Source organism: Artibeus jamaicensis, unplaced genomic scaffold (assembly GCF_021234435.1).
Source record: "Artibeus jamaicensis isolate MK-2021 breed Jamaican fruit bat unplaced genomic scaffold, CSHL_Jam_final contig_797, whole genome shotgun sequence".
NCBI classification, from domain to species: Eukaryota; Metazoa; Chordata; class Mammalia; order Chiroptera; family Phyllostomidae; genus Artibeus; species Artibeus jamaicensis.
Window position 1 is genome coordinate 7227501 of NW_026521977.1, and position 24596 is coordinate 7252096.

The 24596-nt window shown below is 35.4% G+C and overlaps 1 protein-coding gene across 20 annotated transcripts in view; it reads right to left on the bottom strand.

Moving 5' to 3' along the window:
• SOX6 (SRY-box transcription factor 6) overlaps positions 1–24596 on the bottom strand; it is a 625241-nt gene that overhangs the window by 383801 nt on the left and 216844 nt on the right. For 14 of the 20 annotated variants that reach the window (XR_008392936.1, XM_053672989.1, XM_053672985.1 and 11 more), the window contains one exon: positions 24200–24259. The exons of 4 other annotated variants lie outside the window; for them this stretch is intronic. The gene's annotated coding sequence lies outside the window, so the exon portion shown is untranslated. Of the gene's footprint in view, positions 1–21294; positions 21430–21456; positions 22015–24199; positions 24260–24596 lie in introns of those variants that run through there. 2 more of the 20 variants (XM_053672992.1, XM_037150553.2) reach the window with 2 other exon arrangements.

The following is a 24596-nucleotide window of genomic DNA, read 5'->3' on the forward strand; positions in this document are numbered from 1 at the left end:
TGTTTATGCTCCTGTCATTTGTATTTATGTGTGCTCAGCTGCCCTTTCTTATCTGGTCCTTGGTGCTCTGCTGGACATGTGGTGCTGACTGGTGCTGACCAGTTACTTTTTACTTCTACATTCCTTCAAGTCTCTGTTTTCAGTCTCTACACCCACCACTGATAAATGCTGTTGAAAGAAGGTAAATAAAGAGAGAGGGGGAGAAAAGGATGAGAGCATATGAACAATCACAAAGAAAATATCTGGGAGGGAAAATAAAGATGCTACACTAATAAAAATAACATAATAGCTAGTGTGTATTGAGCATCTACTATGTGCCATGTATGTTATGTATGCTTCACAGTATTTCATTAAATCTCAAACAACTCCACAATAAAACCACTAACTTATTCCATTTGCAGATGAGCAAAGTGAGACATAGAGTAACTGAGCTTTGGTTATAATGCTAGCAAATGGTAGAGAAGATTTCAATCCATTCTTACTTTAAATCCCACGCTTTTAATTTTTATACTAAATTTCCAGTATTATCCCTTACAGAAGACTAATTATACGCTAAGAACTATGTTAGCTGCCTTACATAGGTTAGTTCTAAGATCCATAATAACCTCTAAAAAATGAATGCTTTTGTCCTCGTTTTACAGTAGAAAAAACAGAGGCTCTGGGAAATTAAGTAACTTACCTAAGGTCACAAAACCAGTAAGAAGCAGCAGCAGAGCTTTAACCCTGCTGTGTTTGGCTGCGCCTTTTCCACCACATTATGATGTACATATCTCAGTTCCCCACTCCTTCCTCCCCCGTGAGGCCCTTACCCATAGCTACAGTTCCAGATTCCACCTCTAAGGCTCAGCTAATATCTTACCTCCACCATCAGCCACTCAGAAACATACCAGCCCATCATTGCATTCATATTGCAATTACTTGTGTAACATTCATTTACCTTGATGAAGACAGATTTATATTTGTCAGTCCCCCACTCTATCTGTTCATGTCCTATGTCCCCAATCAGTCAGCCCTTGGAAGTGCCCTGTAGCAGGTTCTTTAGGCAGTTTGTGCCATCCAAATACATCTTACATTACTCTCGATAAGCCTCTAGAGGGAGATAAGCATTCTGTCATATAATTTGTATCCCCCAAGATAGCTGGCAGAATCCTAAGCACATATTAGGGTTTACCAGTGTATACATTGGCTCCATTACACTTTAATTATAGGAAGTTTTCAGTAATGATAATACAATAACAGCAAAGTTTAAATATACACACTCAATCCTCATAATGACTGATGGTGTAGGTAGTACTGTTATGCCTGTTTTACAGAGGGAATTGAGGAACAAATGAGTTAAGTGATTTGTCTAAGGTCATACAACTAATAAACATCAGATTCAGGATCCAACCCATGCTGTCTCACTCCAGATCAGCATTCTCCTGACAACTTTACAATACTATTTTCACTCAAATACACATTGTTCTAACATTAAACAATTCTCACACCATGAAAATTTATAAAACTCACTCATTACTTCTGCTATGAACACTGGAGGAGTTTGGAAGAATACAGAAAAAAAGACTGTCTGCATATAGTAGAAAGCCTGGGCAGCAGATAAAGAGATGCTGGGAAAATAAAAAGACAATTGAGAAGTATTTCTGTTTTTTTTAAAATTGGAGGGTACCAAGTGCACCATTTTCACACAGAGGTTCTAAAGCATCTGTGCTGAATTTCTCTCATTAATACACCAAATTATATAGCATACTTCAGAATGAGCAACCAATGTTAGCAAAAACCTTGCAACTCTACATCAGAATCATGTAATTTTTTAAATACATTTATTTATTTTTAGAGAGAGGGGAAGGGAAGGAGAAAAAGTGGAAGAGAAACATCAGTGTGTGGTTGCCTCTCACACGCTCCCCACTGGGGACCTGGCCTGCAACCCAGGCATGTGCCCTGACTGGGAATCAAACCAGTGACCCTTTGTTTCACAGGCCCGTGCTCAGTCCACTGAGCCACACCAGCCAGGGCAGAATCATGTAATTTTGAATCAGTCAAATGTCACCACTTCTGGGCTGACACACAACAGCTGTTTGGGTGTCGGAGAAATGGCCCGATGAAGAAGATCCCCGGGAAAACAGAATGGAAACACTGAGTAACAGAATGTTGATTTCCAGATCTTCTGAACTAGATTAGGCTGTTGCAAAAGTCAGGAAAGTACAAGAAATATTTCTACTGTAAAAAGGCAATAAGAAGTTCTTTAAATTTATTATGGTAAGCCAAGTGAGTTTCTATATAATTCATAATGTATAATTTGCAAAGCCTTTTCCTGTGTATCATTTCCTTTAACTCATACAATAACCTGGTGAAATAAGTCATGTTATCATCTCTACAAAATCAACCACAAGTATGGCCCAGAGAAGAAAACTTTCCAAGGTTATTTAGCTAGAAAGTGGTGAAGCCACAGCTAAATTCCTAGCCCTCTAAAACAAAGCCCCTTTCCTCACATTATGTATACATTACACAAATGTAAGACAGTACACTTACTTATTAGTATTATTACTCAGAAGTACTGTGCATTTCAGAGGCAGAAAGCCATCTGGGAAAACCAATTAAGGAGAGGCAGAGCGTCGTGTGACGTGGCAGGAAGGTCAGAACTTCGCAGCACATAGCCCTGGGTATGAATCCAGACTCTGTGACCTTGGCAAGATGTTTCAACTCCAAAATGAACAACTTCATCTTTTGAAAATGAAACAGTTCTACTGGGAAACTCCAAAGAGTAAGTAACAAACATTAATATATGCACCTTAAAGTAGCTTGCTTGTATGGTATACAATGGTATCATTCTTATAAATTCCATCTTCTAGAGAGCTTAGAATTTTAGGGCTTTGTCTAGTATTCATACCATGGGAACAGTTGAAACATCTGTAAATGTCAAGAATTTTAAGCTGATTTAAAAAGAAAAAACCATGACCATCAACAATAACAACAGCCTCTCTGATCAACATATTAAAGCAAAAAAATTAGATGTTAATTAAACCAGCACATTAGCAACTGAGCCAGAGTTTTGGAGCCAGTTCTAACACTGGATATTTTCTCAGTCACTCAGACAAACTGTTGTGCTTATGTCAAATCCACCGCACTGAGGCTCCCTTTGTGACTGTGGATGGTTGGAATACTGCCTGCACTTCTGTCTTCTGTATAAAGCCAAACGTATAGAAATTTCAGTGACCAGATTACACGTTCATCTTGACAATATATTATGCTATTTGGTGTCATGTTGACATACTATTGATAATGTTCATGACTTCTTATGCCTTGATTTTGTTCTTTGGTTTCAATAAAAAGAAAAGTAGAAAGCCTTAGACTAATGAATTCAGACTTTTCAGACACTGTGCTGCTTCTCTTCCATGAGATCAGGAAAGGGATATATTTCTGGTTGCAGACATATGTGGTACAGACATGAGATCACAGCTTTAAGCTTAATAGAAGAACATAACAATCTACTCACTGTTTACATTTAGTCCAAAGGGCAGCTGGAAATCACAACCAACCATATGCAGTGCCTATAATGAGTGGTCATGACTTCATTAATAAAGCCAAGCCTTAGCGAATAAGATTCTGCAAATGGTACAGTGAGAGGCAAGAGTGTCTTACCATAGGCCCCTCTAAGTACTAGGCACAAGGCCCAGGCTATTGTTGAAACTGTCCTTTGGGATTAAACTGTTCTCTCTGCCAGGATTTCATTTGCCATCTTTCATATTTCCCAGTTCTCCATACAGTGTTTAATCAGCTGCTAGGGACTGGTTAAAAAGGACTCCTATTCTTCTTTGATACTGACATCCTAAAAAGAGAATGAATTGTGAAACTATCTATATACTATGAAATCAAACCACACATAGAGAATTGTTTTTAGACCATTACTTCAAGGAGAAAAAGAGATGCAAATAATATCTCATTTAATCCTTCCGAGTCTATGACAGGTACAGTAATATTATTCCCAACTTATTGATAAAAAGATGATGTTCAGAAAGGCTCCCTAAGGATACTGCAAGTAAATTGCAGGACAAAGATCTATACCTAGATCTAAATCCCATGCTTTCAATTTTCAACAACTGTCATAGAGCATATATTAATTGTTAACCCATGGTCTATCATAATTATTTTCTTTCTGTACTAAGAGGAATACAAATCTACTAGGTAAATGTAGCACTCAAAATGCAACCAATCAACGAAACAGACAAGCAAACAAAATATAACCAGAGACACTGAAATTAAGAACAAACTGACAGCAACCAGAGGGGAAGTGGGAGGGGACATTCGGAGAAAAGGGGAAGGTTTGTCAGGAACATGTATAAAAGACACGCGGACAAAGCCAAAGGCAGGTAGGATAGAGGGTGGGGTGGGGGGGAGAGGTGGGAGAAAAATGGAGACAACTGTACCTGAACAACAATTAAAAAGATGAAAAAATGTCACTGTTTAACACTAACTCCTTTTTTATGAACATCACTGCCAAAATTTATAAATCTTCTGTCTGATTCATCCATGCCTTTCCACACTCAACAGTTATGACAGGTCTCAAACTTGTAACCCAAGTACAAAAATCACAGGATAAGTGCTGGAGTGTAAAACCATCAAAACACCTTACAAGCTTTCACCAAAGTATGTTGGCCCGACTGAGTCAGCAAAGATTAAATATTCAATAACTCCTATAAAGATGATGGCTGATCTAGGTGGTGCAGAAATCAGAAGTGTGGTAGAACAAGTGGTTCATACAAGTAAAGTTTATTCAAGTGTAATAAGTAGAGAAGGGAAATCTAAATTTTCAGTCTGCCTCCTCAGGCTAGATTTAAGGTAGTTTGGACCTTGCCGAAACACATTTTGCTTCTTCGTGTGTTCTCATTTTGGTTTTGCTTTGTTTCTGATACAGAAGTAAAACTCCTTACTTGAAGCACATTGTATTGTCTTATTTTATTAGAATTATCACTGTCAGGCTAAACACACACCTTCAGTTTTCTATTTGGGCCAGCGTGAGAACTATATTCAGGAAAACAAGAGCAGAGGAAAGAACAATGCTCTAAATGTACTATTCCTCAAACCAGATTCCTGCTAGGCTGTGATAGGCTGAGAGACAGCATGCTCTCCACTGAGGTCCCCTAAGGATGCCACTGAGAGCCCAACCCATTCACACAGTTATGACACAGAATGTAACCACATTTTTCTCCCTTGGGATGTAGAGAAAAAAAACTGGCTCTCAAGCCACAGACAGTAATGTTTAACCACAGCACAAAGCAAAAGAGAAAGAATGGTGTGGTAAAGTATGAGATTTAGCATAGATAATTATCCAAGCAATTACAAATCACCTTGGAATACAGCTTTCAATCTCACCCCAGCTTAGACACATCTCAATATGAAAATGAGTTATTAATACTAGGAGCCTATAGCCACAAAAGTGTGAATGGAAAAGTCACAATGGCCCACATTTCCAATGGATGAAACACTGATATTAGCATACAGAAAAATTGCTGTCTAGCACTTTGTGGTAACATGTATATACAAACAAAAAGCCTATGCACTTTGCTAGAAAGTATTAAGGATAATATAGTGTTCTTTTAACTGTCTATTGGCCACAAAATAGTTCTTGAATAGTTCTTGAATAGTTCATAATAGAAATAGCATTTCTATTATGTTTTGCAAATTATAGGAGGTAACAGAGATATACCAAAAAGGGTGCTGAAAATTAGATAATTACTAACAATTGCAAATCTCTCATTTAATTTCCCCATTATCTAAACTCATTAAAAGTTCAAATAAAAAGTAAACAGATGTGTTTTTAACAAATGGTACTGAGAAAATGTGTTATCTACAAAGCAATGAACTTGAATCCTTTACCTTACACTACACACAGAAATTAATTCAAAATGGACCAAAGACCTGAACTTAATAACTAAAACTATAAAACCCTTAGAAGACATAGGGCAAATCTTCATGACAGTGGCTTTACACTGACTTGGATATGACACAAACGCACAAGCACCGAAAGGATGGTAGATAAATTAGACTTATCAAACTGATAAACTTAAATGCATCAAAGAACACTATCTGGAGAGTGAAAAGACAGCCCACAGAATGGAAAAAAGAATTTTCAAATCATGTATCTAATAAGGGATTGAGAAAAAGAACTGCTACAACTCAACAATAAAAGAACAAACAACCACACTAAAAAATGGGCAAAGGATTTAAATAGACATTTTCTCAAAGATCTACAAATGGCCAATAAACATATGTAAAGATGTTCAGCCTTATCAGTCACTAGGCAAATGCAAATCAAAACCATGATGAGATACAACATCGAATTTGTTAGGACAGCTATTATCTAAAAAGAAAAAAGGAAAATAACATTTTCCCCTCCTTTGGCTAATCCCCTTACCTTTGGTTCAAATGTCATGTTCTCAATGAGTCTTACTCTGATCATCATATTTAAAATTATTTTCTTGCACTATTAGACTTCCAATACACTATATAATTTACTTATCATGTTTATTGTTATGCATCTCTCCCATTTATAACATAATCTCCATGAGAACCAAAGTTATTTGTTGTATTCACTAACATATTTTAAGTGCAAGAATGGTAGTACCTGGCATGGGATAAGTGCTTAATAAACATTTGCTCAATGAATTATCTTACTAAATTCTTGCTTAGAGTCAGAAAATATCTTAAAAGTGTTGAAAACCAAATTATGTGTTCAATTAATGAGTTTTTATTTTTTAACACTAAATATTATCTTCTATTTATCATCAACAAATACAAAAGTACTATGGCTTAAATTGTAAAATGTTCCACTTTACTGAACATTTCAATGGAATAAGGTCTCAAAATTTTATTCATATCTTAACATTCCGAGTACACGAGCCAGTTATTTACTTATTGTCTCTTGACTCACATCACCCTTCAATTCTCTGCTCTGTGGTTCTGGTGCACTATATTTCCCAGGCTCCCTTGCCAGCTGGCTTCCTATTAGGTTCTGCCAATGAGAGGGACTAGTGGGAAATTAGAAGGTGAAGGAGGAGAAAAGAGACTTCCTTTTTCTAGCTCCTGTCAGCATCACTCCAGCAGCAAAATACACTTATGGCTGCACCACTTTACATTCCCACCAGCAATGGCTACTTACGCACTCCCATTACCAGCTGCCTGACCCCCTGCAGAGATACGAGTACCAGCTGGCCACACTCCTCTCAGCGATTAAAGCATAAGCCATGCTGTGTCTCCCTCAGAGGTCTGAGCACCAGTCACACAGAACCCTCTCTCCCCAGAGGTACAAGCCCAGTTACAGGGTTTTCCAAGTTCCTAGGTTCAAGTAAAATCTGATTTCTTCCCATTTTTTCCCCACCAGCCCTATGGTTAGTAGCTAGCTGCTCTCCACATTTATTAATATCTGGGTTGCTTCAGCTTCCTATTTTGCATTTTTAGCCTTCCAATAGCTGTATAAAAAACTCCCTCAATCAAATCCCATCTACTTGAACTGTTTATCATGGTTTTTGTTCTGACTAGATGTGACTGTTAATAGTATAACATTCAGGCAGACCAAAAGATTGACAACAATTTACATCATTCAGAATTAAACACAGTGCAGATTTTTTTCATACTGTCTTAACCAAAGAATGAGAAAACAGGCCTTTCGAATACATCAAATATCAGATTGAGATCTAGAATGACTGTGCTCATATTTGTACACTCCCACAGTGTACAGCCCTGTCCTCTCCTGCCTACTCCGAGTCTGCATTTGGATATCTAACATGATCTCAAATTTCACATGTCCATAACTAAGCAGCTGATATTGTTCCTAAAACCCATTGCTTCCAAAGCTTTTCCCATCACATTTAATAGCAACTCTACCTTAGAGCTTCTCAGGCCAGAATCCTGGAGTCATTCTCAATTCCTTTCTTTCTCTCATCCTCCAAACTCAATCTGTTAGAAAGTCCTGTTAGTTCTTCATTCAAAATAGGTTCAGAATATAACTGCTTCTCACCAGCTTCACTGCTGCTCCAAGCCACCAATAACTCTCATCTGGATTATTACGATAGCCTTTTATGTGGTCACTCATTTTCCACTCTTTTGTACACCTAGAATTTATTACCAGCAACAACAAAAGTGATCCTTTTAAAACTTAAGTCAAACATCACTCCTCTGCTCAAAATGTTCCAATGGCTCCCCATCATACACAGAATAAAAGCTAAAATTCTCACAATTTTCCACAAGTTCCTATAAGATCTGGTGCCTGTTACTTCTCTAATTTCATCTCCCATTATTCCTCCCTCACTTGCTTGTCTCTGGCCATGGTCTCGTCCTGGTCCCTTGAACCTCCAGGCACACTTCTACCTCAGAATCTTTGCATCAGCTGCTGCTCCTGCCTGAAACACTTCTCTCCAGATACGTGCATAACTCCTTTGTTGTTACTCCAAGTCTTTGAGCCAACAGTTTCACTTCAATGAGACCTTCCTAACCATCTTATTGAAAACTGCACACATTTCCACACTGGGTACTCTCTATTCCTCTTCTTTGCTTTGCTGTTCTCCATAGAATTTACCCTCTAACTTACTATATGATAATTTGCTTATTTTATATTGCCTTTCTCTCTTCAATAGGCTATCAGCTACTTGAGGGCAGAAATTTCTGTTTCATTCATTGATGTGTTATCAATATCCAGATGGTACCTGGCACAGAGTAAGTGCTCAATAAATATCTGCTAATGAAACTCCAAACTCCAAAGCACCAAAGAATGAATGCATATAAACACACATAGAAATACACTGTGGCATACATATGTATATATGATCTTGAATATATTCTGAAGAGTAAAACTGTATTACAAACTCTAATACTGTAGTAAATACTATACCAAAATTCTTATCCTCTTCTATCAAAGATATGTGGCTCAAAATGCACTTACAATCCTAGCACATGATACATGGAGGCTCTCTAGCACAGTGTTTAAGAGTCAGCCCACCTGGCTTACATTATCCCTCCAGCATCCATTAGCTCTGTGACCCTAGGAAAGTTACATGACTTCTGTGCCTCATTTTCTTCATCATAAAACAGTAATAATAATAAAACCTAGCTCATAGAAATTATGTAACGGATTAAATTATGTAACACACTTAAAGCACTTTAGCACAGCACTGGGTCCACAGGTAATATTCAGTATGTGTTAGCTATTTTTTAAATATATTTTATTAATTATGCCATTACAGTTGTTCTACTTCCCCCTTCATTCCCCTCCACCCTGCACACCCCTCCCCCACCATTCCCCCCCTTTAGTTTATGACCATGTGTCTCAAGTTCTTTAGATTCTATATTTCCCATACTATTCTTGCCCTCCCCCCTATCTATTTTCTACCTACTGTCTATGCTACTTATTTTCTGTACCTTCTCCCCCCTTCTCCTCCTCCCACTCCCCTGTTGCTAACCCTCCATGTGATCTTCATTTCTATGGTTCTGCTCCTGATCTAGCTGTCCTCTTAGTTTGCTTTTGTTTTAGGTGTGGTTCTTAATAACTGTGAGTTTGCTGTTCTTTCACTGTTCATCTTTTTTATCTTCTTTTTCTTAGATAAGTCCCTTTAACATTTCACATAATAAGGGCTTGGTGATGAGGAACTTCTTGAATTTGATCTTATCTGAGAAGCACTTTATCTGCCCTTCCATTCTAAATGAAAGCTTTGCTGGATAGAGCAATCTTGGATGTAGGTCTTTGGATTTCATGACTTGGAATACTTCTTTCCAGCCCCTTCTTGCCTGTAAGGTGTCTTTTGAGAAATCTGCTGACAGCCTGATGGGGACTCCTTTGTAGGTGACTGTCCCCTTAGCTCTTGCTGCTTCTAGGATTCTCTCCTTCATTTTAATTTTGGCTAATGTAATTCTGATCTGCCTTGAATGTAATTATGATGTGCCTTGGTGTGTTCCTTCTTGGGTCCAACTTCTTTGGGACTCTCTGAGCTTCCTGGATTTCCTGGAAGTCTATTTCCTTTGCCAGATTGGGGAAGTTCTCCTTTATTATTTGTTCCAATAAGTTTTCCACTCATGGCTGTTCCTCTTCCCCGTCTGGTACCCCTATAATTCAGATGTTGGAACATTTAAAGATGTCCTGAAGGTTCCTAAGCCCCTCCTCATTTTTTTGAATTCTTGCTTCTTCATCCTTTTCTGTTTGGTCATTTTTTTCCTCCTTCTGGTCCACTCCTTTGATTTGAGTCCCAGGTTCCTTTCCATTACTATTGGTTTCCTGTGCATTTCCATTCATTTCAATTAGTTCAGCCTTCATATGTTCCTCTAATTTGTGACTAAAATCAACCAGTTCTGTGAGCATCCTGATGAGCAGTGTTTTGAACTGTGCATCTGAAAGTTTGGCTATTTCTTCATTGCTTAGATTTATCGGCTCTGGGGGTCTGAGTTGTTCTTGAGCCATGTTTTAATCTGTTCATGCCTGTTACATATGAGGAGCAGAGCCTTACTTGTTCACCAGGGCGAAGCCACCCAGGTCACTGGTTTGTGATGCTGTATGTGGGGGCGGGGTCAGAGAGGGACAATGGTGGTTCCCTCTGCTACTTCCTGCCACTGGGGCCTGCATGGTCGGTCTCACTGCTCGCTCCTTCACTGGTTTATCTGTGCGTGAATGTGTGACCACAATCAGCCCTCAGTGGGTCCAACACCTTGCGCCCTCAGTGGGTCCGCCCGCTTCTCCACACCTGGGATCTGCCCACAGCTGCTGTCGCACCTGGGTCGCACACCCAGGTTGGTCCAGTGGATCTTTCCTGCCCGACCCCGCTCTGCTGCTGGCTCTGCCCCTCTTACCAGTTTGGCTGAAGGGTTCATTATTGTCAGACTTCCATGTAGTTCAATTTTCTGTGGTTTGGCTGCATTTTTGTTGTTAAGACTTTGTTGTTTTTAAACTTAGTTGTGTGAGAAGGTGCAGTGCTTCCACCTACACCTCCATCTTAGCAGAAGTCCTCCTTTAGCTATTTTTATTTTATAAGGTATCTAATGTTTGTTGGAAGGCAAATAAATGCTCTCAAATTCAACATTTTTATACTTCTGGAATTTGATTACATTGCAAGACTTATTTTACACTTCTTTATATTTGTCATAGCATTGAACATATTGATTCAAGAGTTGGCTGATTTATTGATTGATTGGTGATATGTGTGTATAGTGTGTGTATATATATATATATATATACATACACACATCCTTTGCTTCTTCATCCTTTTCTGTTTGGTCATTTTTTTCCTCCTTCTGGTCCACTCCATATATATATATACATATATATATGTATATATATATATATATACACACACATATATATATATATACACATACACACACTATACACACACACACACACATTTTTTACTAAAACAATAGGTTACAAAACCCAGGTTAGTCAAGATGACCAGAACAAAAATACAGAAAAAAAAGTGTTTGTCAGTTCTGACTCCTTATTTTGTTATACTATGTATGATACTACAGTATACTAAAGCATACTAAAAATTCTTAGTACACTAAAGACTTCTTAATTGTACAATAGATATACATAGATTTTTCTAGCAGAAAAATAATAATGACATGATGATGTTAACTAAATTCATTGTGGTAATCATTTCGCAATACATGCAAGTCGAATCACTGGGCTATACACCTTAAACTTACACAGTAATGTATGTCAATTATATCTGAATAAAAACTAAAATAAAGAAGTAATAATTAATTAATGACATAGGGAGAAAACACAAAAATAAAGGGAAAATAGAGCCAGAAAGTAGGCTTTAAAATTGAGGAGTCAACCAGTCAAAGCTCTGAGAGTCATGAAGGAGAACAGAGCAAAAATAAAGACTCAGGTTGACAGCTGAGAGAGGGACTTTGTCGGAAAGACTTCTTCTTCAAAAGACCACTCAAAGATAAGCCCAGCTGAGTGAGAGCAAAAATAACTGACTCCAAAATAAGTGTGTAGTTAACCATTGGTCACAAGGTGCTAAAATTCTTTCACTTGAGGGGAACTCCAAAAGAATTAAAACAAAAGCAAAGTAATAGAAGAATAAAATCATCATTAACTTTCCTTAAAATGTTGATAGACTAAGCAAGTAAAGATTAGTAACCTTGCCATCACTAGGCAGAAATCCAGCTGGAATACCTAAAATGGAAAGATTCTTTTAAAAATTATTTAATTAAAGTTCTGGTATATTAAAAATGCTTTCATCTATGAGTCTGTCTCTATTTTCCTTGTTAGCTGAGTTTCTTCATTACATTCTACATATGAGTGAAATAGTGCGGTATTTGTCTTTCTCTAACTGCCTTATTTCACTTAGCATAGTGTTCTCCAGGTCCATCTATACTGTTGCAAAGGGTAAAATTTTCTTCTTTTTTATGGCTGAGTAGTATTCCATTGTGTAAATGTTCCATAGGATGGAACTTCGTGGGTGGAGAGATTGAGCAAAAAAGGAAAAATGACTCATGAACATGGACAACAATGTGGTGATTGCTGGGGGACTAAATGGTAATAGAAAAAATAATACAAATATAAATAAATGAATAAATAAACAAACAAAAAATACACTTTCATTTACTACAAACCCATACCCATCATCTTGATGACATTTTATTGTTTTTTTCCTAATACTATAAAAACTCACATTAGTGAACTATGTTCAAACTTGCCACTGTCATGACACAATCACTTTTTAATTCTTCACAAATGTACTGCCATGGTGTGTAGATTTATTTCTCCAGAGCAATGGGAGAGGAAAATGGCATTATACAGATTATTATTATTCACACTAGGTTGCTAGTATGTCAGTGTGCATATCCATGAGTACCAGCACACAAAAAATATAATCTTATCTTCAAACTGTAGTTATGACACAAACTACTTAAGCTTCATGCCCCTAAGATGTTTTCATCATTCAGAAGTACAATTACAGCCACAAAGGGCTGTTCACAATGTGCAATTCTGCATTTCTACGAAATGTAAAGAAATAAATTCTAGATACATCCTTAAACAGAGAGGTGTCAATAGCCATTCCAAGTAAATGGGCTGTTCAATTTCTGGACTATGGCTTGAAGCCCACTCCTTTAATTCACTCTTCTTTTCATACTTTGTTCTTTTCCCTTGGGTCCAACTTCTTTCTTTGGTCACTCTTCACTACCCAACAAACTTAGCCTCCTATTAGACAGCTCTTGTCATCTACTCCATTCGCTAGAGCAGTATCTTCCTCTACTGCTTTGGAAATCATGAATCATGCAAGTAAATGATGTGGCATCACCTGAGAATACCAGGGAATTTAATTGCTGGGTTCCTATAATTTTCAGAGGTACAATCATACCTAGGCATTATCCAATTTTTATTGCAATTTGTGGTTTTATGACTTGCATGTGATTAACTCTATAACCTTTAAGAATGAAAGTATATAACAAATAAGTTGAAAAATATATACTTTTTAACTTATATATCTTGTGTATTATCAAATAATAATCATGAAAAAGAAAGAAGAAATACAGAGAAAGAAAGGGAGAAAGGAAGAAAAGAGAGAGGGAGGGGAGGAGGGGAGGAGGGAAGGAAGGAATTTACTTATCGTTACTAATACAGCCTCTAAGCCCTTGGTATATTTTTTTAAATCCTCAAAGATATGTACTTTGACCCATCTTTAACTCAATACAATTACTACAGCTTCTAGGTAGATATCATCTCACAATATTACACAGCACAATAAGTACCTAAATCATAAAACCAAACCTTTTTTTCTCTGAGCTCCCTATATGTACTTGCTATGGTCTGAATGTTTCTGCCTCCCCAAAACTATATGTTGAAACTGTAGCCCCCAATGGTGAAGGCATTCTCAGGTGACACCCATTGGGAGTGATTAGGTCATGAAGGTGGAGCCCTCATGAGTATGATCACTACTCATAAAAGATCCCATAGAGCTCCCTAGTCCCTTCTACCATACAACAGGAAGTCTGTGACCCAGAAAAGGGCCCTCCCCTGGCTCTTTCGGCAACCTGTTCTCAGACTTTCAACCTCCAAAATTGTGAGAAATAAATGCCTATTATGTATAAGCTACCCAGTCTGTGGTAACTTGTTACAGTGACCCAAACAGACTAAGGCAGTGCTTCTTTATCATTCAGAACATCCTGGCCTGAATATGTACCTATCTGGGAACTACCTCTGATAAAATATGAAAAGCCCTGCAAAGGAAACAAAAAAAGTCAGAAAAACTGCAAAACCTATTTAGAATTACTTCATTGTTAGGAACTCATTTTTTTAAAGTTCATTAGAAGCTCTACTAACTATAACATGTAAGTACTCTGAGGTAGGCCATCGCTAATTCACAGGTTTGTAGCTTTGTTTCCAGCCCCCCTGCATTTGCCTATTAACAACTTTTAAGAGTGCAACTTAAAAATAAAGTGTTATCTAATCAAAAAAAACGACTATTGCCATGAGGTCTTATGTTAGAAAATAGGTACAATTATATCTACTTACATTTTTAAAAACTCTCAGCAGCTCACTCTTAACTAACACTTCTTAAACTCTTTTCAAACTTTACTAGTATACACCAATTATTTTTCAGCCTACTCACACAGAAGGTATGCACATTATAAAACAAGGTAAAGACATCTCATCAAACCTAATCTCTCTAGTTGAGGTAAGATATTTTGCATCACTGAACTAGAAAGTGCTACAATTGAAAGGAAAGTGAGACCTAGAGAGCTTAAACAACTTGCTCAAGCAAGTAACTAATTACTAGCAAAGAAAGTTGGGAATAAAATCTCGTTCTTCAAACTCCAAAGCACCAGAGAAGACTGGAACTAGAATCCAGATCTCTAAACTCCAAAATGCTAAGCATTGTACAGGAAAGAGAAGAAATCGTGCTGATCCTAAAGAAACTCACTGAAAATCTATCATTGCCTACTTCTCTAATGAATGATATATGACTATAGTAATGGAGGCAATTGCAGATCTAGTGCCAACATGATTTAAAAAAAAACAATTTGGATAATCTCAACTCACTTATGCATAGTTCTATCATACATGGGGTGATTTTTTTCCTTTCTTGATCTATGCTCTCTGAACTAGATTGGTTTAAGGTTAATATTAAACTAGAATTAAAAAAAAAAAACCTGGCAAGGGGTGAGAGTTGAGATGAGAGTGGGAAGAGGAAAAGAGAGGCCTGCTGGCTGTCAAGAGAAGGTCATCCCGGGATTATAAAATCGTCGTACCCAATGTTCAAGACATAATCCATGCACGTTTGACAAAGAGCTATAATTATAAGTGGGATCTTTCATCCTCTTCCTCTACAACTCTTGCCTTTAAATGGCTAAACTTCATTTCAAAAGATGGGTACTGAGAAAAGAGAAAACATGAGAATAATTGGGTTTGTAAATCACCACACTCTTGCTAAGGGTAAGAGCTTCACATGATCTCTATGAGGTTAAAGTGAAGAAAATGAGGAAAGAATTCTTCATGGTGAAACCATGACTACATTCTCTAGACCCAGCATAGAGTAACTTAAATCTCCCCAGGCAATTGTTGGAAAATGGGGAAAACCTACTGCACTACTGATGGGACATTTCAGACTCTAGACTGCATCTCTTTAACACTCATGAAACATAATCCTGACAGAAACAAGAAGGGAAGGGAAGAGGGGACAGAGATGAAGGGAAGGGCAGGAAAGTGAAAAGGAGAGAGAAAAAAGGGAAAAATTATTAAGGGGTACGATTCTTCAGGAAACTAAAGTCTCATAAGCAATCTACAAAGAAACCTTTTATACCAAAAAAAAGGAAAAAGTCAAATTGTTAGTTACAGAGATATTAAAGTTGTTGATATTTGTTCTAGGCGAGAATTTCACTTTTTAAAATATATAGTGGTAATAACCATACCATCATGACTGAGCCGTATTCTCTTTTCGTAGTATGTATACTTCATCAAGACAGGGATAAAGAGAAAAATGAAAAGTAAATAAATAGATCAATAAAAATGGAAGGAACCAAGGTACTTAAAGTGCTTTGTTCATTAGCATCTTTCCATCCAACTATTCAAACTGCAGTGTTAGTTTACTTTCTCATTTCAATCTCAGTTCCCAAGTATGCAAGGACAAAACAAAATAAATACAATTTTTTCCTTGTGCAAAAAGTGCAACTTAATACTACCTGGTGATAGAAGGAGTGAGGTTGTTCTTGCTATGTAACAGTAAAAAAAGTTTGTCACTCTGAAAAGAGCTAAAGTCAGATAGACACACAGACTAACTGAACAACATTTGTTTTTATCACAAGAGAGGAAGAAGTAACTTTACATTATAAAGAAAGAAGAAAAACAATTCAGGATGGGGGGAGAGCCACTTAAAGAGATTATCCTAAAATAGTAGTTATTGTATTATTATTTTTATTACCATTATTATTATCTGGACCCCCTGAATATGCAACCCTACCCCAGGATGTGCAATTACATCCACATTGGTTGTTTCACTATCCTATAAAAGAGGAGTCACGTATTTTACTCTAAATATAAACAAGCATTTTAAAAGTAAAAATGTTTCTTTCACCATGAAATATTAATTTCAAACTCATTAGAAATTGGCATTGCACATTACCATGGGAAGACAAATAAGCTGATCACAGCAGTATGGTTTCAAACTGTTGAAGGGAATATAAATTGGTGCATCCTTTCTAGAAGGTAACTTGGCAAAATATCAAAAGCATTAAAAATACTCTTTGAACTAAGAGGAACATGCTTAGGAATTTATTCCACAGAAAGAATCACGATAGTATTCATTGCTTTATATATATATATATATATTGAATATGTCTATTGAAGTACTGCTTATGATAGAGAAAAAATACAGCAATCTAAATTTTTAAGAGTTAGTAGAATAACACTTAATAATTATTCAACAATTTTTGTTGAGTGCCTACTATTAGCTAAGCACATCAGATTCATTAAATTAAAAATGTATCCTTAAAGTAAAATACAATTTATCCATTTTTTAAAATCATTTTATCCCAAATTTTTCAGAAATGTTTTCTATACTTTCATAAAAATCACAAACATGGTTTTCTGGTAGGTGGAAGGGAGAGATGATAAAGTAATTCCAAAGTCCAGAAAAACAAATGCTTGAGAAAAAGCAAGAACCAAGATAATTTAAAAAAGAAAAGTCATTAAATTAAAAAAAAAATCTCACACAATAAAAGTGTCCAAAATGAATAGCCAGAGGGATGTTGAAAACTAAACCCAAATATCTGACCCAAGAATATAGTCTATAATAACTATAGTATGTAAAAGCTGAATTATATAACTAATATTGTTGGGACACTTGGTTCTTTAAATTCTAATTGCATACTATATAACAAAAATTAATTCTATATGGGTTAAAAACCTAAAAGTAAAAAATAAAACCATAATAATGCTGTAATAAAACATATGTGAATATTTATATAATTTGTGGAAGGAAAGACATTCTTAAAAATAACTTCAAAATCAGGAACTCAAAAGGAGAAGAATAAAATTTTATTTGATGAAAGAGAATTGATTTTCTAGAAATTTTAATTGAAAGACAAAATGTCAAGATTGGGAAAAAAAACCTGCATTATCTATGATAAAAGTTTAATCTTTTTAACACAATAGAGACCCTTTACAAATCAGTAAGAATTAACTGCTCATTGGAATAATGTGCATTACTTTATATGGTACTGTTCTAAATATTTAATTTATTTTCATTCATTTGATCCCTGCAACAATCCTATGACATATGGAAAACTTTTACAGATAAGGAAACCAAGGTTTAGAGAGATTAAGTAAACATCCAAGGTTACACAGCTGATAAGTACTGATGATAGTGCCAAGGTTCAAACTCTGTCACCAATAGTCTGACTCCAAAATCTTTTCTGCTTCTCAAAGGATATGAGCAAGAATTTATGGGAAAAAAAGAGAAGAAATGAAAATGAACAATAAACAAATGAAGGAATATTCCATTTTACTGCTCATTAAAGAAATACAAATTACACTAAAACTAAGCTGCCATCTCTCCCTGTAACATTGGCGATGGTTTAAAATAATGACAATAACATGTGTAAGTGTGACTGTAATAGAATGAATACTGTCATGCACTGCTGGTAAGAGTAGCTTGGTTCAACTTTCCTGGATAGCATTCTAAGAATATGAATTGAGTGCCTTTAAAAAGTGACTACTCAACAATTCATTTCTAAGAATTTGAACTAAAGCAGTCACCAGAGATAATCGCAAACATTGAGCTATAAAGTAGTTTATTGAAATGTTGCTAATGATAGTAGAATATCAGAAATAACCTACTTATAGATGATCAGTTAAACTATAAAATGTCCACAAATAAAATAGTATGGACCCATTAAAACTAATGTTGTGAAAGAATAGTGATATCATATGAAAAGATAAATGATACAATGATATGGTGTTTAACAAAAGCAGATTACAAAGCAGTTGTTACTGTATGACTCTATCTTTGTTTAAATAAGATATATATATATATAAACTATACATAAGCATTGTAGAAACACAAAAATTTAATACTGAATGTATATACACCTTGATATTTAATGATTAAATCTGGAAAATGGAGTGTAGTTTTTCTTCTTTCCTTTTATTTTGATATGTATCCTAAGTTTCTTATCCACAATATCTGTTATATTTTTAGTAAATTATAAAGTTCATTTTAAAAGGAAAAGGTATGCAGAACAATATTTAATGACATAGGAACAATGATCACAGTATGTTAACTTTTAAAAAGGAGTTTGCAAAATAGCATGTGCAATAAGATAACACTTCTTTTTTCAAAGACACTGTTGGTGGGAGTGCAGACTGGTACAACCATTATGGAAAACAGTATGGATTTTTCTCAGAAAAATAAAAATCGACCTGCCTTTTGACCCAGCAATTCCACTGCTAGGATTATATCCTAAGAATCCTAAAACATCAATATTAAAGAACCTATGCACCACAATGTTCATAGCAGCACAATTTACAATAGCCAAGAGTTGGAAGCAACCTAGGTGCCCATCAGTAAATGAATGGATCCAAAAATTGTGGTACATATACACAATGGAATTCTATGCTGCAGAGAGAAAGAAGGAGCTACTACCCTTTGCAACAACATGGATGGAACTGGAAAGCATTATGCTGAGTGAAATAGGCCAGGTGCTGAAAGACAAATACCATATGATCTCACCTTTAACAGGAAGCTAAACAACAAAACAAACAAGTAAGCAGAAAAAAAAAAACCCAAAAAACAAAGACACTGAAATAGAGAACAAGGGGATAGTGACCAGAGGGGAGAAGGAAGGGAAGTTAAGGGGAAAAAGGGGGAGGGATTTGGAGGAACAAATAGGAAGGACACAGGGACGAGAACTAAGGCGGGGGGGAGGAAATGGGAGGGAGGTGGGGAGCAAGGGGCAGGGGAGGCTGGGATGGGAAAAATAGACAAAAAACTGTACTTGAAAAATAACTAAATAAAATTTAAAAAAAAAAAAAAAGAACTTCTGGAACGTAATCAACATGAGCAGCTTGAGGTAGCTCCAGATGTCACTATGGAAGATGATTTTTACATTCTTTTTTATATTTTCCAAATTTTCTCAAATAATCACAGTTTGTTCTTCTAATCAAAAAAGGCAATGAGAAACACTATATTTTTTACTTTGCTCAAAATTAATTCTAATTAATTGTTTAACAAGCCTATAATTTATGAAAAAACAAAAAAAATACTACCTTCCTATTGTCCAAACAGACACAAAAAGGTATTAGTTTTTCTATGAAAAACAAGTATCATAGAATTAGAAATTTTATTTAAAATTATGATAATGTAAATGTACTATATCAAGGTTTAAATGAGTCCTACAAGTAATCAGGTAAATCTCCTTCATATGTGTTCATTAATTTGATAGATAAGTACATATAGTAAAATAAAATAATTGCAAATGGTTAAGCAGATGATTAAAAACAAATATGCTGACACTGATCAGCAATACCACAAGACACAAAATTGAACTGGAATCATTTATTTGGCAATGTAGCAATACCAACAGTCCTGGACAGAATTCCTAAATATACATGATCTTGAACAAATCAATCTCACCAACTTTTAGACTCCTCGGGTTTAAACTTACAGCAATAAATTTTTTAAAAAATATATATATATATATGTATATATACACACACTTTTGGCTTTAAATTTACAGTAAAAATTATATAAATATAAAGAATTTCCATATGAGTAAGCTAACATTAAAGTACCTTCAAAATTAGTATCTATCTAATTAAAGATAAATGAAGATGGTAATGACATGAGACACATAGAATTTTTTTAAAGATAAAGAAAAAGATAAAGAAAAAAAGCTGACATCCTTGATAATGAAGAACTTCTTCAATAGGGAATCAAGGCTCAGAAAAATGCAGTAGTTGTATCCCTATCCTCAGAAGATTAGAAAAACTGGGGACCAAATTTCTGAATTTTGGCTGTGAGCCCTATTTCTTACTAATCACCCAGTAGCACTTCTCCACATGGGGAAGCTGATATAGCATCAACAAATTCTTTATCAAAATCAACACTTTGTAACACTGAGAAAATTAAAAGTGTTGTAATCTATAAATGCCCCAGCCTCTCCAGTTAAAACTTTACCCCAATTAGACACTATGTTTAAAAGTATGTTCAAAAAAAGACTTTTCCTTTACCTCTGCTACAATTTTAAGTCATATATTTTCCTCTATCTCTCAGAAAGTTTGTTTGTTCTTGTGTTTTTGCATATGATATTTATATGCATTCTTCATGGAAATATGCATAATACAATCACTTTCATTTTTCCCACTAAAGGAGAAAACATGCTTAATATGTTTTAGTTTTCAGTGCAAAACTCTCCAGTCCCTTACACCAACTTTTACTGGCTTTCCATTTCCTTAAAATTCCACCTCTCATCTCCTCCTCCAATCCAAACACACACACACACACACACACACACACACACACACACAGCCACAATGCCCGACTTTCTAAAATAAACATTTAAATATAAATCACCTGAGGGTAACAAAATTGTAAGCTGCTTCCCCCCAAACAATTTTGGATAAAGTAATAAAAGAAAAACATTAGACATTCTAATGTCTGCTAACTTTTTTCTAAGTCAATGTTATTATCTAGTTTTAAAAACACCATTATCACAAACTAGTTATCATAGTTAACCATTATAAAAAATAAGCAAAAGCCTTAAAAAACAAGTCATTGCCTATCAAAATATATTATTTTTTACCTTACTTATTACAGGTTTTCAGGATCTCAGGGGTGCTTCTCTCCCCATCATCCAGCCATCCAATAAACATCTTTGTCAAACACACTATCTCTCCAGCTCATAAATAACAACCTAACTGGTTTCTGTACACATAAAGCACAACCTAAGTATTTAATCAAATACCTCGATGTCAGAAATTAGTGTCTCCCCTTTGTCCTTTGGTGGCCACTGTGTCTTCATTAGAAGCTCTATTGCTGTCATTATTGCTAATTTGCAATCATCCTCCACTCCACACCCTTCTACGAAGGAAACATAGCTTTTATCTTTGTCTTGCACATGCACACCATAGGGTTAAGGAGTAAATTACCTTTTGCAACTTTGTTTTAATAATAAAATAGAAAATAAATAAGGAGTCCTCTCAATTACAGGATACCAATGCACATTCAACACTCAAGTCTACCACTGAATGGGATTGTTACCCTATTTGCCTGACGTACTATATATTCAAAATGGAGAGAAAATCTCACAACTTAGGGAGAAATTATCTGAAAGTAAAGAGATGCTACATTAGATACTTTGCATGAAGTTTGTCACAATTCTGAATAAAATACTGCAATTTAGGATGTTTCTGTTCTTACATCCAACAAATGGAGTTACAGAGTTCATTGTGAGGTCATTGCCTCTTTGGGATGGGTCTTAACGAAAGAGAGTGAATGATGAAAGACACTATTAGGTTATGTGTGGAATGAAAAATAAAATATTTTGATAGACAAATAAGATTGTTAGCACTTTGTACAGAACTCTGAAATTTCAAAAAATGATTAAAAATTCAAATTAAAATGATAATAGCTAACATTTATAAAGCAGTTATAATGCAACAAGCATTATTCTAATTGCTTTACATACATTAACTTATTTAGTCCTCAAAACAAACAAACCATGTAGAAGTAAGTTTTATTATGTAGATAATTATGATCACTAACCCCATTTTACATATGAGAAACTAGGCTCATACAAATTAACTTTTCCAAGAATGTACTATTAATGGTAGAGTCGGGACTTGAATCAAGGCAAACAAACTTTAAACACCAAGTTCTTAACCACTATAAAAGAATCTAATTAGGGTCTGTTGTTCCTTGAAATTATCACCTTCATTTCATATATAATTAGAAATATATATTGAGATTAAAACCTGTCTCCCCAAGAAATGTAGCTATGGACAATTAATACAATGTTGTTTTGGCTAATTACTGTATTAACTTCTATGCAATTCCATAAGTCAGTGCCTTTTGATATAGAAAATTTAGCAAAGAATACACCCATGATTCTATGAATTATGAAAGAGAGGCTTAGTTAACAATAATGTGAATTATACCTTCCTGGGTAGATTTTTTAAACTTCACTCTTTTAGAATTCATTTGGTCTGAATACTGAGTTCCTCAGACACTTCCACACTTACATCACTACATTTCTCCATAGATCCCTCCTCACACAGCAACATGTCCATAATAGAGAAATAAGGAGAATTAAAAAGGAATCAAAACCTCAAACAGATGTCTCAAGAAAAGCTTTAATATATTAGAGCTTACTTATTTTTCTTAAAGGAAGATTCCTGAATCTACTCACTCTTACTTCAGATATAATTATAGCACTTTTAATTACTTGAGGAGCATATCTAGGCTCAAGTCCTCATCTACAACTTACTGCTAGTATGATCTTGTGCAAGATACTCACTTCTTTGAGTCTAGGTATTTTTTATCTGTAGAACAGTCTATCTCACTGGACTGTTGCAGGAATAAACCCATTGACATTGTAATATGTAAAGTTCTTAGCCCAGTGCCTACCATATAGTTAGTGCTCAGTAAATGGTTCCTTGTTGTCTAAAAAAAAGTGAACTAATAACAATTCAAGAACTTACTGTGATAATTAAATGGTAGAATTGATGTGAAAACACCTACATTAGTACTGTACAACAAAAAGGATCTATAAAATATTCGTTTTTCTCTCTTCGTAACTAATTTTACAGCCCTTAGCCAAATAGAAATAGCAGCTTATAGTACTATGCAAAGAAGATTCACATGACTAGAAGCAAAACCACTAATTACAGAGAAATGACAGCTTAAAGTCTGGAAACAAAGGCAAAGATAGGAAACCCAAAAGCAGACATAGGAATTCAAAAGGCACAGCATTTCAGGGGGCTACTCATTACAGAAATAAGTAGCCTTAACAGAACCTCAATTCAAAGGGGCAGCTCCAAAGAATTAGATGTTCATAGTGATAACTCTCAGCCATCAAGATAAGCCACTAAGAAATTAAAATTTTAAATCACAATTAAAAACTAGATATGTTATAACCTCACCTACATATACATTACACTAAAATTCTAACAGGAGCTATTGCTGGTAATAGGATTACGGGTGATTTTAAATATTTTCTCCTTTAACCTTTCTATATTTTCTATGTAGGAAATCAGAATGTATAGGTAAAATTTAAAATAATGTTGGTGTGTAAAGAGGCAGTCTTTAGAAATCTAAGAATTATATGAATGTGTAATCGAGGGATTAACTCCTGTATTCAGTCCCTTGTTCAAATAGCCTACACTGATACCAGTAAAATAAAGGCATTACCAAACTGCACTGGTGTTGGAAACATTGATTAAATGTTGCACAATAAATTCACTTGAAAAGAAAAGTTCTAAAAGTAGACTCATCGTAGAGGTGCTATTTTAAACAGCCAAGTCAATATCAACACAAAGCTTGTAACAGGAACCACACATGATTACCTCTATCTTAGCTTGCAATAATTTTGACACACCCTCCCTTTAGGGTAAAAAAAATGTTTAAACAACTCTAGAAAAAAAGCTAAATAAACTGATAAGCAAGCATAATTTCAGAAAGCACAGTTAAAAATGAATGTACTTTTTTACCTTCTAAAATGGAATGCTTTAGGCAAATGTATATGTACTGGGTAATCACTGGCTACACAGCTGAAAAAGAAAAAGAGGGAGAGGGCAGCACAAAAAGCAAATTAAAATATCAGAAGTGAACGGAGGACAATTTTTTTCTTTCCGATCTAGAGTGTGCAACTCTCTGGAACTGTCACAATTGAAAAGTGCATACAGTTAGGAGATAACATGCCAGAGATACAGCAGAAACTAGAGGACTGTTTCACTTAAAAAAAAAAAGGGCTTCTTCTTAGAAATATAAATCATTTTCCTTTTTCTTTGTAACTAGAGCACTAATTTTAAAAGAAAGAAAAGTGGAAATATAAACAGGCACAAAGTAATTGGACATTGGAAACTCTCGGTTACTTTAAGCATTGGT